The sequence below is a fragment of the Macaca mulatta genome, chromosome 4 (genome assembly GCF_049350105.2).
Source record: "Macaca mulatta isolate MMU2019108-1 chromosome 4, T2T-MMU8v2.0, whole genome shotgun sequence".
NCBI lineage: Eukaryota > Metazoa > Chordata > Mammalia > Primates > Cercopithecidae > Macaca > Macaca mulatta.
The window spans coordinates 137,786,631-137,802,515 of NC_133409.1; the positions used below are offsets into that span (position 1 = coordinate 137,786,631).

A 15,885-nucleotide genomic window follows, 5' to 3' on the forward strand; every position below is an offset into this window, starting at 1 on the left:
CCCCGAGGCCCCTGGCTGCTCCTTCAGCTTTTATCGCTGCTTAAAGATGAAGGAAGAGATGCTATCAGCTAAGGACCCTTCCTAATCCTGGGTGATATAGCCTAGGTAATGTCTGCTTACCTACAGTGCAAGACAGCACATTGGCCACCCAAAAGTTCACCAGAACCTGTCCCATGGGTGCAAGGAGCTTGGAACAAAAAGGAAAGGGGGTAACTCAAGATGTTAGTTTCATAGGTCACATTTCTCAAGGAAGAGAGAAGCTTCTGGATCTGGATGGGCTTTTCAATTCCAACTTCCATAAAACACATGTACTCCTTTCTTTAAGGAAAACTCAACTTGTCTTCGGCCTTAGGACTCTGGCCATCTCTCCAAAGAGCCTTCCCTTATGCCCTAAGCCAGGGCTGGATTCTGTGCTCCACTATCCCTGATCACTGTTGATGTCTGCATGCTCATCTGTTGGTGTTCCCCACACTCCAGTGACTGAGAGCTTCCTGAGGGCAAGGGCTCTATCAGCCTTGGCTAGAGCATAGTAGCCATTCCATAAACATTTGTGGAACTGAATTGAATTCACATGCTCTCTTTATTATATCCAGCAAATAAAGTATACCTCCTTTTACTGTCATCATTAAGGAATTTTCCAGAGATATTTCCAAAGAATTAAAGTTGCCCCTCTTAGGACTCAAAGCTTATTTGTTATTGAATTTCTAAATGCTTTGAATAATTCCTTGACTTGTTAATATAAAGTAGCCTTTCTTTCATGCCCTGGGATAAATTCATTTGCTTGTGAGTTTGGCTGCTATCATAGAGATTTAAAGCATCTTAAACAGAAGAGTTTATTTCTTTCACATGTAATAATGCAGGAATAGATAGTCCAAGGCATCTGTGGTAACTCCACGGGGTCGAAACCCAAGCTCTTTCCAACCTCTTGCTCTGCCACCCCTGGGTGTTACCTTTCTTAGCACTCTGAACCCTAAGACCAGATTCCAACTTGTAAAAAAGGAGAGGCAAAAGGGCAGAGCTTGTATGGCCTGGCACATCTCACTTCTGCTCCTAGTCCAGGGACCAAAAATGTATCCACATGGCCACATCCAGCAGCAAGACAGACTCAGCATCTGTGGTCTGTGCAAAAGCTGTTGTATATCTAAAAGAGAGAAGGAAACATTGAGCATGGCGGTTAATAGCACGGACTCTGGCCCCAGGCTGCCTGGGTTCAGATTCCTGCTCTACCATTTACTGTCTATATGATGTCCAGCAAGTCACTTCACTTCTCTCACTTTCTTCATCTGTAAAATGGGAATTAGAATTTACCTCATTGGATTGTTGTGAGGATTAAATAAGTTATTACATATAAAGCATGTTACCTGGTACACAGTAAGTACCCAATAAAAGGTAGCTACTATTAATAATATAAAGGAAGTTACTGATTCCAAGGGCCCTGAGTGAGTGTGGGAAAGATCCTCCTTTGAATTGAGCTTCTCAGACTTTATGGCAGCACTTCTTGCTGCTCAGAGGCCTTTTTTGCTCACTCCCATGCTCTGGGCTGTGTCCCAGATGGCTTAAAGCCACTGGAAGCTGGCGGGTCAGAGAAATGGAGTGCCATTGTAAATTGGAATCAACTTGAATTTGATGTTTTATCTCACTCACATCCGGCATGCATTTTTAATAGCATCTCAAAGACAATGGAGTAAATTGATAGCAAATGAAAATTGCATCAATGTTAGGATTCTTAATTCTGTGTTTACATTTCCATTCTCCAGACATCCTTACAAACAGACAGAGGGCCCATTTCAAGAAGGCATAATGGAATTCTCTGTTCTAATTTATTAAATACTTTTTCATGGAAAGGCTTCCTATCACAGGTTTCTAGACCAAAGACAGAACAACTATCTCCTTCCCTAATAGCTCAAATGAAAGATGGAAGTCAGATACTCTGGTAAATGAGCCAATTTGACTCCCAGCAGCCACAGACATCATACAACACCTGACTTTGTAGCATGTCTTCTGAAAGATAACGTTATTCTGCAAACAAAAATCCTGCATTTAGCAAGGGGTCTGTCTAAATATCTTTAATACCTTTATGAAAGAAAAGGATTTGGTGATAAACTTACCTGTAGAATAAACAAGCAAAGTAAAAACTAAGCGAAGAGAAACGAAAACAATATCAAAATAATGTACCTTGACAGCAGAGCCTCATGGACATTTACTGAGATGCAGAGTCCCTGTCTCACGGTGTGGTGCTCGTCTTTGTAACTGAAATTATGTTTAATCAGGGAAAGCCACAGCCTAAAATTTCCCTCTCTTATTTCTTCCGGGGACATGGAGAACATTGTTTCCTGTTATTCTATGTCTCTCTTTTTATATCTTATTTATTTAATTTTGGATGGAAAGTTCATTTATATAGCTTGCAAAACCAAAAACCATACAAAGGCATACAGGGAAAGCCTCTCTGCCGCCCCACACCCCCGGCCAAGCCCCACCTCCACCCCCATCTCAGTTAAAACCACTGTTATTTCTTCTTTTCTTTTTTTTTTTTTTTTTTTTTGAGATGGAGTTTCACTCTTGTCACCCAGGCTGGAGGGCAGTGGCATGATCTCGGCTCACGGCAACCTCCGCCTCCCAGGTTCAAGCTAGTCTCCTGCCTCAGTTTCCCGAGTAGCTGGAATTACAGTTACGCACCACCACGCCCAGCTAATTTTTGTATTTTTAGTAGAGACAGGTTTGCCATGCTGGCCAAGCTGGTTTTGAACTCCTGACCTCAGGTGATCCCCCTGCCTCAGCCTCCCAAAGTGCTGGGATTATAGGCGTGAGCCATTGCGCCCGGCAACCACCATTATTTCTTTTTTTTTTTTTTTCAAGAGAATTAAATCGTTTATTGATTACACATGATAATGGATGATACACAAGCTTCATTCCCATCTATAATTTTATCTGGTACCATTATTCAATTTAGATATATTGCATAGGATGTGCCAACAATCACTTTTATAACCAATAATTCCATGATTTTGCTTGGGTAATCCCTTTTAACGGTGAACTTCAGGTCACAACAGTAACTATCAGTTCAACTACACCAAGGTTTCCGAAGACAATGGCTTCTCCACCCAAGCAGGTTGTATATAAATTCCAAATAGAACCTGGCATCACCCTGAAGGAATTCTAACTTCACACTGTTGGGGAAGTTTACCAAGATGGCTTCAGAGTAGACTAACTTTACACAGCACATTAAAAAAAAGACATTTATTCAGCGTCACGATCAGACTATTACATTTAGCAATCAACAGCATGGGTGCAAAAAAAAAAAAAATTCTACATTAAAACCCTTTGTTGGAATGCTTTACACTTTCCACAGAACAGAAACTAAAATAACCTGTTATACAATTAGTCACAAATACAGTCCTCGAGTTTTTTGCCCATACACATGAGTATTTGTCTAAAACATGTCTTCTTTGTAGCAGCTAGGCCCTGCCACCACTGTGCTTGGCTGAGTTCACAAATCTGTTGTAACCTGTAGCTTCCCTGTCACTTCTCTGGCTCTCCTCTCCTGCTAAGCTTTGTTTCCTAATTAAAATCTTCTGCCACTGCCATAGCTACTGCTGCTGCTGGAACCACCATAGCCACCTTGGTTTCGTGGTTTTGCAAAGTATTGACCTCCACCGCCATAGGGGCCAGAGCTTCTGCCTCCAAAATTTCCTCCCTTCATGGGTCCAAAATTTGAAGACTGATTGTTGTAATTGCCAAAATCACTGTAGCTTCCACCACCTTCAAAATTGCTTCTATCATTACCAAATCCATTATAGCCATCCCCACTGCCACCATATCCACCACCACCACGGCTGCCACCAAAGCCACCACGACCACTGAAGTTTCCTCCACGACTGAAGTTGTCATTCCCACCGAAACCACCTCCACGACCACCACCAAAGTTTCCAGAACCACTTCGACCTCTTTGGCTGGATGAAGCACTAGCCATCTCTTGCTTTGACAGGGCTTTCCTAACTTCACAGTTATGGCCATTCACAGTATGGTATTTCTGAATGACAATCTTATCCACGGAGTCATGGTCGTCAAAGGTTACAAAGGCAAAGCCCCTTTTCTTGCCACTGCCTCAGTCAGTCATGATTTCAATCACTTCAATTTTCCCATACTGTTCAAAATAATCTCTTAGGTGATGTTCTTCGGTGTCTTCTTTAATGCCACCAACAAATATCTTTTTCACAGTTAAGTGGGCACCTGGTCTTTGAGAATCTTCTCTTGAGACAGCTCTCTTTGGTTCCACAACTCTTCCGTCCACCTTGTGTGGCCTTGCATTCATAGCTGCATCCACCTCCTCCACAGTGGCATATGTGACAAACCCAAAGCCCCTGGAACGCTTGGTGTTTGGATCTCTCATTACCACACAGTCCGTGAGCGTTCCCCATTGCTCAAAATGGCTCCTCAGGCTCTCATCGGTTGTTTCAAAGCTCAACCCTCCAATGAAGAGCTTCCTCAGCTGTTCGGGCTCTTTAGGAGACTCTGACTTAGACATGACGGCAGGGAGAAGAGAGACTTTAACGATGCTTCTTCGGCGGCGTCCACGGGCAGAAAGGACAACCACCATTATTTCTTATGTGTCCCTTCCAGAGCTGCACAAGCAAATATGAGTACGTGTTTGGTTTTTTTTTTGTTTTTTGTTTTTTGTTTTTTCATTCCTTTATATGCGGTAGTAGCATACAATCACACTATTCTGCATGTTTTTCTTTTCAAGCTTGGAGATCTTTTCATAGCATTACATACAGACCTTCTTTATTCCAGATTTTCTGGAGGAAGGAAAAAACATTACACAAGACCCCTGGCCTTGGTTAATTCTGAGGAAAAAATTGATTCTTAATTGTGAGGCCTCCAGGAAAGCTGCCCAGACACTTTGCCACATGAGCTTCATTGGCTAGTCAAACGCACTGCTTAGCTAATAGGGCTGGGATTATAGATGTGTTCTTTGTGCATCTCAACCCCTCTTTCCTTCTTCCTTCCCCTTCATAGTACCAAAGCATCTCAGGTCCATCATTGGAAGGCGGTCTTCTAAACAACACAAACCCAGCATTCACAACTACACTTAAAAAAAAGCTGCTTAGCCAGGCGAGGTGGCTGACACCTATAATCTCAACTCTGTGGAAGGCTGAGGTGGGCAGATCACTTGAGGTTAGGAATTCAAGACCAGCCTGGGCAACATGACAAAACCCGTCTCTACAAAAAATACAAAAATTAGCCGGGCATGGTGGCTTGCACCAGTAGTCCCAGCTACTCAGGGGGCTGAGGCAGGAGGATCGCTTGAGCCCAGGTGGTAGAGGTTGCAGTGAGCCTAGATTGCCCTACTGCTGTCCAGCCTGGGTGATGGGAGTGAAACTCTGTTTCAAAAATAAAATAAAATTAAGGCCGGATGCAGTGACTCACGCCTGTAATCCTAGCACTTTGAGAGGCCCAGGTGGGTGGATCACCTGAGGTCAGGGGTTCGAAACCAGCCTGGCCAACAGGGTGAAACCCCATATCTACTAAAAATACAAAAATTAGCTGGGTATGGTGGCACGTACCTGCAATCCCAGCTATTCAGGAGGCTGAGGCAGGAGAATCGCTGGAACCTGGGAGGCGGAGACTGCAGTGAGCTGAGATCGAGCCACTGCACTCCAGTCTGGACGACAAAGCGAGACTCCATCTCAAAGTAAAATAAAATTAAATTAAATTAAAAATTTAAAAATAGATGTTTACCTGTCCTATAATTTCATAAAAATTGAATCATTAAGTACCTACTCTTGGCCAGACAAGGTGGCTTATGCCTACAGTCCCAGCACTTTGGGAGGCCAAGGAGGCAAGATTGCTTGAGTCCAGGATTTGGAGGCCTGCCTAGGCAACATAGCAAGACTCTGCCTTCACAGAAAATTTAAAAATTAGCCTGGTGTGGTGGTGCTCACCTGTAATCCCAGCTACTCCAGAGGCTGGGGCGGGAGGATTGCTCAAGCCCAGAGTTTGAGTCTGCAGTGAACCACAATAGTGCCACTGCCCTCTCACCTGGGCAACCAAGCGAGAGCCCATCTCTAAAATAATAATAATAATAATAATAATAATAATAAAGATAAAAATTAGATTTTTAAAAATAGATGTTTGGGCCAGGCTCAGTGACTAACGCTTATAATCCCAGCACTTCGAGAGGCCAAGGCGAGTGGATTGCTTTAGCCTAGGAGTTTGAGAACAGCCTGGACAACACAACAAAACCCCATCTCTACAAAAATACAAAAATTAGCCAGGCATTGGTGGTGCACACCTGTAGTCCCAGCTACTTGGGAGACTGAGGTGGGATAATCGTGTGAACCCAGGAGGTGGAAGCTGCAGTGAGCCGAGATCACACCACTGCACTCCAGCCTGGGCAACAGAGAAAGACCGTGTCTCAGAAAAAAAAAAAAAAAAAAAAAAGATGTCTGCCTGTTCTATAACTTCTACAACTCCATAAAAATGAAATCATTAAGTATGTACTCTTTTGTGTAAGGCTTCTTTCACTGAGCATCTTTTTAGATTCATGTATATTGTGTGTATATCACTGGTTTGTTCTCATATTGCTGAGTTGTAGTTCATTGTATGAATATATCACAATTTGTTTATCCATTCCTCTTTTGATGGACACCTGGACCGTTTCAAGTTCTTGGTTATTACAAATAAAGTTGCTATGAATGTCCACATACAAGTCTTTTTGAAGATAGTTGTTTTCATTTCTTTTGGTGAAATACTTAGAAGAGGAATTGCTAGGTCATGGGTAATATTATTCTTGATATGGTTAGGTTTAGTGCCACCATTTCGCTATTCGTTTTCTGTTTGTTCTACATGTTTTTCGTTACTCTGTTCCTCCATTTCTAAGTGTGTGGTTTTTTTTCTTAGTTTACTAAATAATTTTTGTAATTCAGTTTTAACTTATCTATTAATTTTTCTTTTCTTTTTTTTTTTTTTTTTTGAGATGGAGTCTCGCTCTGTCACCCAGGCCGGAGTGTGGTGGCACGATCTCAGCCATGGCAACCTCTGCCTCCCGGGTTCAAGCAATTCTCCTGCCTCAGCCTCCTAAATAGCAGGGATTATGGGCACACACCACCATGCCCAGCTAATTTTTTGTATTTTTAGTAGAAACGGGGTTTCATCATGATGGCCAAGCTGGTTTTGAAATCCTGACCTCAGGTGATCCACCCGCCTCTGTCTCCCAGAGTGCTAGGATTACAGGCTTGAGCCACTGCTCTATTGAGCCACCTTCTCTATTAATTTTTAATGATATTTTGGCCAGGGACAGTGGCTCACACCTGTAATCCGAGCACTTTGGGAAGCTGAGGCGGAGAGATTGCTTGAGCCCAAGGGTTAAAGACCAGCCTAGGCAACATGGTGAAATCCTGTCTTTACCAAGAACACAAAAATTACCTGGGCGTGATGGCACATACCTGTAGTCCCAGCTACTAGGGAGGCTGAAGTGGGAGGATTGCTTGAGCCTGGGGGGTCAAGGCTACAGTGAGCTGTGAGTGTACCACTGTACTCCAGCATGGGTAACAGAGCAAGACCTTGTCTCAAAAATAAATAAATAAAATTAAAAATTAAATTTGTAATGATATTTTGTTGCACTATTTTTTTAATTGAGGTAAAATTTACATAACACAAAAAAACTCATTTTAAAGTATACAATTCAGAGGCATCTAGTACATTCACAATGTTCTGCAACCACCACCTCTATCTAGAGCTAAAATATTTTCATCATCCCAAAATAAAACTCTGTATCCATGAAGCCACACTTCCCATTCTCCTCTTCCTCAGCACCTGGAAACCACTGATCTGCTGTCTTGGTGAATTTATCTATCCTGGACATTTCATATAAGTGAAATCATACAATATGTGCCCTTTTATGTCTGGCTTCTTTCATTCAGAGTAATGTTTTCAAGGTCCATCCCCATTGTAGCACGTATCAGGATTTCATTTCTTTCTATGATTGACTAGTATTCCATTGTATGCACATACCACTTTTCATCTATCCATTCATCCACTGATGGACATTTGGATTGTTTCCCCAACAATGAATAGTGCTGCTCATTGCATGATTTTTTAGTGGTTGCTGTAAAGCAGAAATTTTCAAATGTTTAGTTTCAGGTTGCACTCCTAAAAGGTATTGAAAACGCCCAAAGAGCTTCTATGTGGGTAATATGTATTAGAAATTAAACAGGGAGGCCGGGCGCAGTGGCTCATGCCTGTAATCCCAGCACTTTGGGAGGCCGAGGCAGGCAGATCACTTGAGGTCAGGAGTTTGAGACCAGCCTAACCAATGGCGAAACCTTGTCTCTACTAAAAACACAAAAATTAGCCAGGCATGGTGGCATGCACCTGTAATCCCAGCTGTTCAGGAGGCTCAGGCATGAGAATCAATTGAACCCGGGACGCAGAGGTTGCAGTGAGCTGAGAGTGCACCACTGCATTCCAGCCTGGGTGACACAGCGAGACTCTGTCTCAAAAAGAAAAAAAAAAGAAAATTTAAAATTAAACTGGGAATCTTAAAAATATTAATATTTAATTAAAAGAATAAATCCATTATATGTTAACATAAATAACAAGTTTTATTAAAAATAATATACTTTCTCCCCAAAATAGTTAGGAGAGTGACACTGTTTTACATTTTTGTAAATGTCTTCAATTTCTGGCTTCATGAAAGATGAATTCTTTTTTTTTTTTTTTGAGATGGAGTCTCACTCCCGTGGTGCAGGCTGCAGTGCAGTGGCGCTCTTGGCTCACTGCAACCTCCACCTTCCGGATTCAAGTGATTCTCCTTCCTCAGCCTCCCGAGTAGCTGGGATTACAGGCATGCACCACCACGCCTGGCTAATTTTTGTATTTTTAGTAGAGACGGGGTTTCACCATGTTGGCCACGCTGGTCTCCAACTCCTGACCTCAAATGATCCACCTCAGCCTCCTAAAGTGCTGGGATTACAGGCACGAGCCACCACACCTGGCCATGAAAGATGAATTCTAATATCTGCTTCTTAATCTGTTGTAGATACGTTGTTTTGGTTGACTTATATGAAGAAAATCCAGCCTCACACAGACACATGGCTGAAAATGGGAAGACCTCAAAGAAGTCCTAAATGGGTTTTGGGGACCCCCAAGGTTCTTGTACCACACTCTGAAAACCACCGCTCAAAGGATTACAAAATACATCTTTCACTTTTCAGAGTCTACCTAGAGTTAATATTATACCACTTCATGTAAAATGTAACCACTTGCAACTGTATGGTTCAACTTACCATTCCCATTTTGTATGTTGTAGTCATACTACATGTCCTGAAGGACAGGAGCAATAAACAGAACTAACAATTGCAATTTTTTTGTTGTTTTTTGAGACAGAAGTCTCCCTCTGTTGCCCAGGCTGGAGTGCAGTGATGCGATCTCAGCTCACTGCAGCCTCGACCTCCCAGACACAAGCAATCCTCCCACCTTAGCCTCCCGAGTAGCTGGGGCTACAGGGCACATGCCACCATGCCCGGCTAATTTTTGTGTTTTTTGTAGAGATGGGGTTTTGCCATGTTACCAGCCTGGTCTCAAACTCCTACGCTCAGGAGAGCCACCCACCTCAGCTTCCCAAAGTGCTGGGATTACAGGCATGAACAACCACACTCGGCCAAATTCTTTTGCTTTAAACAGTTAAATATATTTTTTTAATTGAGGAAAAAATAGCATTTTATATTTATCTACATACAACTTAACATTTCGAGCACTCTTCATTCCTTCCTAAAGGTTCAACCTCCTATCTAGCCATGTTTCCCTTTAGCCTGGAGAATTCTCTTATGGTGCAGTCTGCTGGTGATAAACTCTGAAAATTTAGTTTTTATCTGAAAATTTTATTCTGTCTTCTTTAATGATATTTTTGCTGGATATAGAATTTTGTGTTTACGAGTTTTTTCTTTCAGTGCTTTAAAGAAGCCTTACCACTGTCTTTTGGACTCCTCTTTCTGATGTAAAGTTAGCTTAAAGATAAAATTTTCTCTTGCTAAACTAGTGACTACCTCTTTAACATAATATTTACATGTTACACACTAACAGTCTCTTGTCTCTTTCCTCCATCTTAAAAAAAAAAAAAAAAAAAAAAAAAAAAAAAACAGCTTCCAAAGGCAGGAGGGAGAAGTCACATATCATATACATCATTATGTTTTTAAAGGTGTGTTTTAAGGTTTGAAACAGGATACTAAGGCTATTAGATGAAATGAGCCCCAAGGTGAGTAGTGTTTACAACTCAAATATTGAACAAGTTTCAGAACTTTAACCATTTCCCTGCAAGCACCCGTCTTCATGCCTGCCTGACCCCCATCACTCAGATGGCAGGACCGAAGCCTGATTACGCCTAACTATCTGCCTGCTCTGAACCTGCAAACAGTAGCTGGGCGTGGACGGAGAAAAGCCCACTGTGCTAATCAGTCTCAGTTTAAATCGACGACCTCAAATCTTAAGTGAGCAGCCAACAGTGTCAGTTAATCCCTAGCAAATCACCTTCTCTCTTTCAAGACAGCAGTTTCATCTCTACACTTCACTGCATCTTCACTAAGTAAATAGGTGCATGAGAATGAGTACTCCCTTGCTTGCTCCTCAGCCCTGCAGCCACTGACCTACTAGAATTAGTATCCTCCATCTCCTTCTCTTTTTTTTTTTTCCCAGATGGAGTCTTGCTCTGTTGCCCATGCTAGAGTGCAATGGTGCGATCTTGGCTCACTGCAACCTCCACCTGCCGGGTTCAAGCAATTCTCCTGCCTCAGCCTCCCAAGTAGCTGGGATTACAGGCACCCACCACCGCGCCTGGCTAATTTTTGTATTTTTAGTAGAGATGGGGCTTTGCCATATTGGTCAGGCTGGTTTTGAACTCCTGACATCAGGTGATCTGCCAGCCTCGACCTCCCAAAGTGCTGGAATTACATCCTTCTCTTATTATAATGGAACAGCTGTCCCTGCACATGGCAATGGCCTATCCCTCTATTTTGTACTGAATTTTATCTTTTCAAATACTTTAAAACTTTGTTCCTGCAATAATCCTTTCATTTTCTTGCTTTATCAGCTTCTTCTCTGTACCAAATCACTTCTATCTGCATACAAATAAGCCAAATGTTGCTGTTCTTAAAAATAAATAAACAAGCCATGCACAGTGATTCACGCCTGTAATCCCAGCACTTTGGGAGGCCGAGGCGGGTGGATCACCTGAGGTCAGGAGTTCAAGACCAGCCTAGCCAACATGGAGAAACCCCATCTCTACTAAAAACACAAAAATTAGCTGGGCGTGATGGTAGGCACCTGTAATCCCAGTTACTTTGGAGGCTGAGGCAGGAGAATAACTTGAACCTGGGAGGCAGAGGTTGCAGTGAGCCAAGATCATGCCACTGCACCCTAGCCTGGACTTTCATATCGAACACTGAATGACCTCTCCATGTAGATGTCTAATTTGAAACTTAACATGACCAAAGTAGACTTACACAAATAAATAAACATACTCCCTAAAGCCCACAGTCCCGTCCAGCCTCTACTGTTTGTGTGTTTTTTTTGTTTTTTTTTTTTTCCTACTTCTCTTTCCTGAAAAATTCCTCCGGAGTTGCCTATGCTTCCTGTCTCCACCTTCTTGTCTCCCCTCCTCTCCCACTCCAGTTGGGCTTTCCTTCCCATCATCCCACTGAAACTGCTCCCATCTTGCCTGATCCATTGGTTAGGTCTCCGCTCTTTTTCTGCTTAACCCCGCACAGCACCTGGCACACTGGCCACTCCCTTCTTCTTGAATACGGTCATCTGGAGACCTTGGTGCAACCACACTCTTTCCAGTTTTCCTCCTGACCCTGACTGCCCTCCCAGCCTCTCCTGCAGGCATCTCCTGTTCCAGCTCCCCAGGAAGCACCCAAGATCTCACCTTCCTCTCTTTTTCTCCATCCTGATCTTCCACTAGATGATCTCATCTCATCCAGGACCACCAATGTGCTAGTAACCCCCCAAATCTACAGCTGCAGCTAGATCTTGCCTCTGCACTCCGGACTTTCATATCAAACACTGAATGACCTCTCCGTGTAGATGTCTAATTTCAAGCTTAACATGACCAAAGCAGACTTTTTATTTCCCTTCCACAGACCCGCTCGTTCTCCAGCTTTCCTGTCTCAGTGAATGGCACCACCACCCACCCTGTTATTCGGGTCATAAACTTAGAAATGAATCTTCTCTCCCTTTCTCTGCATCCCATTCATTGGCAAATATAGCCCTACCCTCACATGCAGCCTGAATCTAACCATTTCTCATCTTCACAGCTGCAATCCTGTCCATCACCTCTCTCCTAGACAATGTCAGCAACATCCTTAAAGGCATTGTTGCTTTTGCAATGACCCCCATAGTCAACTCTCCCTCAGTGGAAGGATCTTTCAAAGGCATAAATCAGATCATGTAGCTCCCCTGCTTAAAAACTTCTAATGAACCATTTTATCTGTAAATATGTATTCCTCCTGTCTCTGTCCTCTATAAAAATCTGGAAACAATGACTGACCCAGTAGCAATAAGTATCCCTAGCACCTAGATTGTAGTGTTGAATTACTTTCTCACATTAAAAGTAGCTGGGACTTTTGTAAATGGCTGATTCCAGGTCTGGGGCAAAAAATGGACAAAATAAGCCAGAAACATCTTGCCATAACAGAAAGCAAGGAATCTATCAAAGATTACGAGAGTCATGTCAGAGGGATTCAGAAGCCAAATCAAAAAAGTTCCCACTAACCAAAGATGGGACACTTTTAGCTTTAATGGACACAGCACTGTAATTGAAATGGATTGAAACTGTCAAATAGGCCAAAATCCATGAGTTCACAATGATGCTGAAAGTATAATAATAGCTCACTTTTGGAGAGTGATAGGAACAAATTCATTATCTTGAACACTGATAATCAAAGGGGGAAAAATCAAGCATGTAGCCTTTTCTACATTAACTATACCACTGGTTAACAAATAATTGATTAGGTGAAGCATCTCTTCATGAAAAGACTCCGATTAATAAATGAAAAAGAGATGATAGAATTAACATATCACCATGTTGCACCTTCCAGTGAGTTAACAGATATAGGCATTATGTTATCAGGGCCTGCTAAGATCACAGAAATACAGACAACCAAACATCGATGTACCCTCTGGTGAAGGAGCATCTATGGTCTTGCCAAAGGGATTCAAAATTGTGTCTAATCAAATCTCTACATCCAGGTGCTAATTTGCATGAAATAGAGAAGATAGAGGAACATGTTGAATGTGAGTTGAATGTCGAATATGCAGTCAGCAAAAACCTAGACTGTGGGAAACCACAGATCAAATCTCCCTAGCTATGCAATAGATATACTGTAAGGAAAAGGATGGAGATGGAGCCTATCGATAAAAGGATGTAAAATATCAAGTCGATATGCTTTTTTAAAACACATGCAAGCCTGTGACGTCTAAGGATGTACATTTGGGTGATAAACTGTAAAGAAATGCAATGCAGGCCGAACTCGGTGGCTCACACCTGTAATCCCAGCACTTTGGGAAGCAGAGGTCAGTGGATCACCTGAGGTCAGGAGTTCGAGACTAGCCTGGCCAACATGGTGAAACCCCGTCTCTACTAAAAATACAAAAATTAGCCAAGCATGGTGGTGGGTGCCAGTAATCTCAGCTACTCGGAGGCTGAGGCAGGAGAATTGCTTGAACCTGGGAGGCGGAGGTTGCAGAGAGCCAAGATCGCACCATTGCACTCCAGCCTGGGCAACAAGAATGAAACTCCATTTCAAAAAAAAAAAAAATGCAGTGATTACTATGAAAGTCAGGGTAATGGTCACCTTTGGGAGAAGGAAGATGGTTGGGGGCAGGGCAGAATCCATGGAGGGGCTGCGGGGTGGCTGCAAAGTTCTATTTCAAGACCTGGGTGGTGGATACAAAGATGTCTGCCTTTGAATTAACAACATTGAAACAAGTCAACATTTGTTTTGGTTGATTTTCTGCATCTATGTTTTATGGTGTGATTTTTTAAAAATCTCTGTTGTAGTGTCTGGCAAACTTTTTATAAAAAGGGCCACATATTAAATATTTTAGGCTTTCCAGGCCAAGAGGCAAAATCGAAGTTGTTATGTAGGTATTTCTATAACCATTTAAAATGTTTACCTTGGAGGCCGAGGCGTGAGGAACGCTTGACACCAGGAGTTCAAAACTGGCCTGGGCAACATAGCGAAACCCCATCTCTTTCAAAAATAAAAAAAATAAAATAAAATAAAAATAAATAAAATGTAACTACAGTATTTTTTTTAATGCATAAGGATAAACCTCTAGAATTGAGACCCTCAAGGGTCCACCAATACTTGAATTCCTGATCGAGGGGCTCCAACAGCCACTGGTGTGCCCTGATGACTTTGCCAGATTCCCATGGTAACCGTTCCCCTTCCACCCTGGTCCACATTAACCTCCATGTCTCTAAGCCACAGGCGGACGCAGTCACCAACCTCACTTCCCTAAGAAGCTGGGGGAGGGAAGGGGGCGAGCGTTCTTGCGCACAATGAGCTCCCAGCTACACCCACCAACTCTGGGTGAGCACCCCTCCTAGGAGAAAGGGAGAACCTAAGGGCACCTAAGTCTTAGGCCCCAGGACCAGACAAAAGAACGTTTCCTAAAGCCTGTGTCCAGACTCCCCTCACGAGTCCTTGACTACGTCCTTGTCACTCAAGGTGTGGTCTAGTAGACTAGCAACAGCAGCAGCATCACCGGGGAGCCTGCTAGAAATGCAGAATTTCACCCACTCCAGACCTACCGGATCATAGTCTGCACATTTAACAAGCTAGCAGGAGATCCATATGCATATTAATGTTTGACAAGTGTTGGTTGCTTTCACAATCCAGATAAGCCGATGCCATAAATAAACACATCAAACCAGAAACACCTCTCGTAGGTTGACTTTTTAACCTAGACGCTAAAAGACTGCTTTTATGATTTATAAGAGGAAATTCCCAAAGTTGAGTTCCCCATGCTCAGTAAGAATGAAAATTCCCTCCTATCTTCTCTGACCATCAATCCAGCACAGAATGTCTCACCGATCTTGGGGTCTTGCTCTCAAAGCCAATGGGGAAATCAGAAAGGACATTTTCTACTCCTAGAATAAGAGTGTTACATCTTTTAAACAAGTGAAAGGGAGAGCACAAAGAATGGCTGAATGCCTTGAACGTACCAAGATAATTAGGTCAAATGGCAACATAAGGGAAAATCCCAACTCCAGGGAAGATAAAACACCACTGTCTTAAACAATGAAAGGAGCACCCCAAACGTTGCTCACAAAACCCAGCTGAGTAACTCCCAAAAAGCAGACCCTATTTGCATGTTAAACCTCAAAATGAAATTCCCACAAATACTGAGACAGTGGATCAGTACCCTTCAGAGAAGTTCCCAGGGTTGGTAACTTCCCTGTCTGATGAGTTTTCTCCACCTCCATCTATCTTGGGAAGCTGCAGGCCTTCAGTTTAACTTCCTCATCAGATGACAGTTGCAAACCAGAACAGACACATCCCAATCCTACATGAACCACTTTGCTTCACTGGGAAATATTAAAAAGAACCTAATGATTCACCAAAGAGCACCACATTTAAAGAAAAGAAAATTATCATTTTTAGTGGCAAAGACAAAATAAGATGAGAGAAAAACCTACTTCAAACAGAAAACAACTAAAAACATTTTTCTAAAAATCCAAGGTACATGCTACAACACAGATGAACCTTGAAAACATTATTTTATGTGAAAGAAGCCAGTTACAAAGAACTACATATTATATGATTCCATTTACATGAAATGTCCAGAATATACAAGTCTGTAGAGACAGAAGGTAGATTAGTG

At 42.5% G+C, this 15,885-nt stretch overlaps 1 pseudogene; it reads right to left on the minus strand.

Annotated features, from left to right (window-relative positions):
• Positions 1-2,833: 2,833 nt before the first annotated feature.
• LOC106997951 (heterogeneous nuclear ribonucleoprotein A1-like) lies at positions 2,834-4,586 on the minus strand (annotated as a pseudogene).
• Between the last annotated feature and the right edge of the window lie 11,299 nt (positions 4,587-15,885).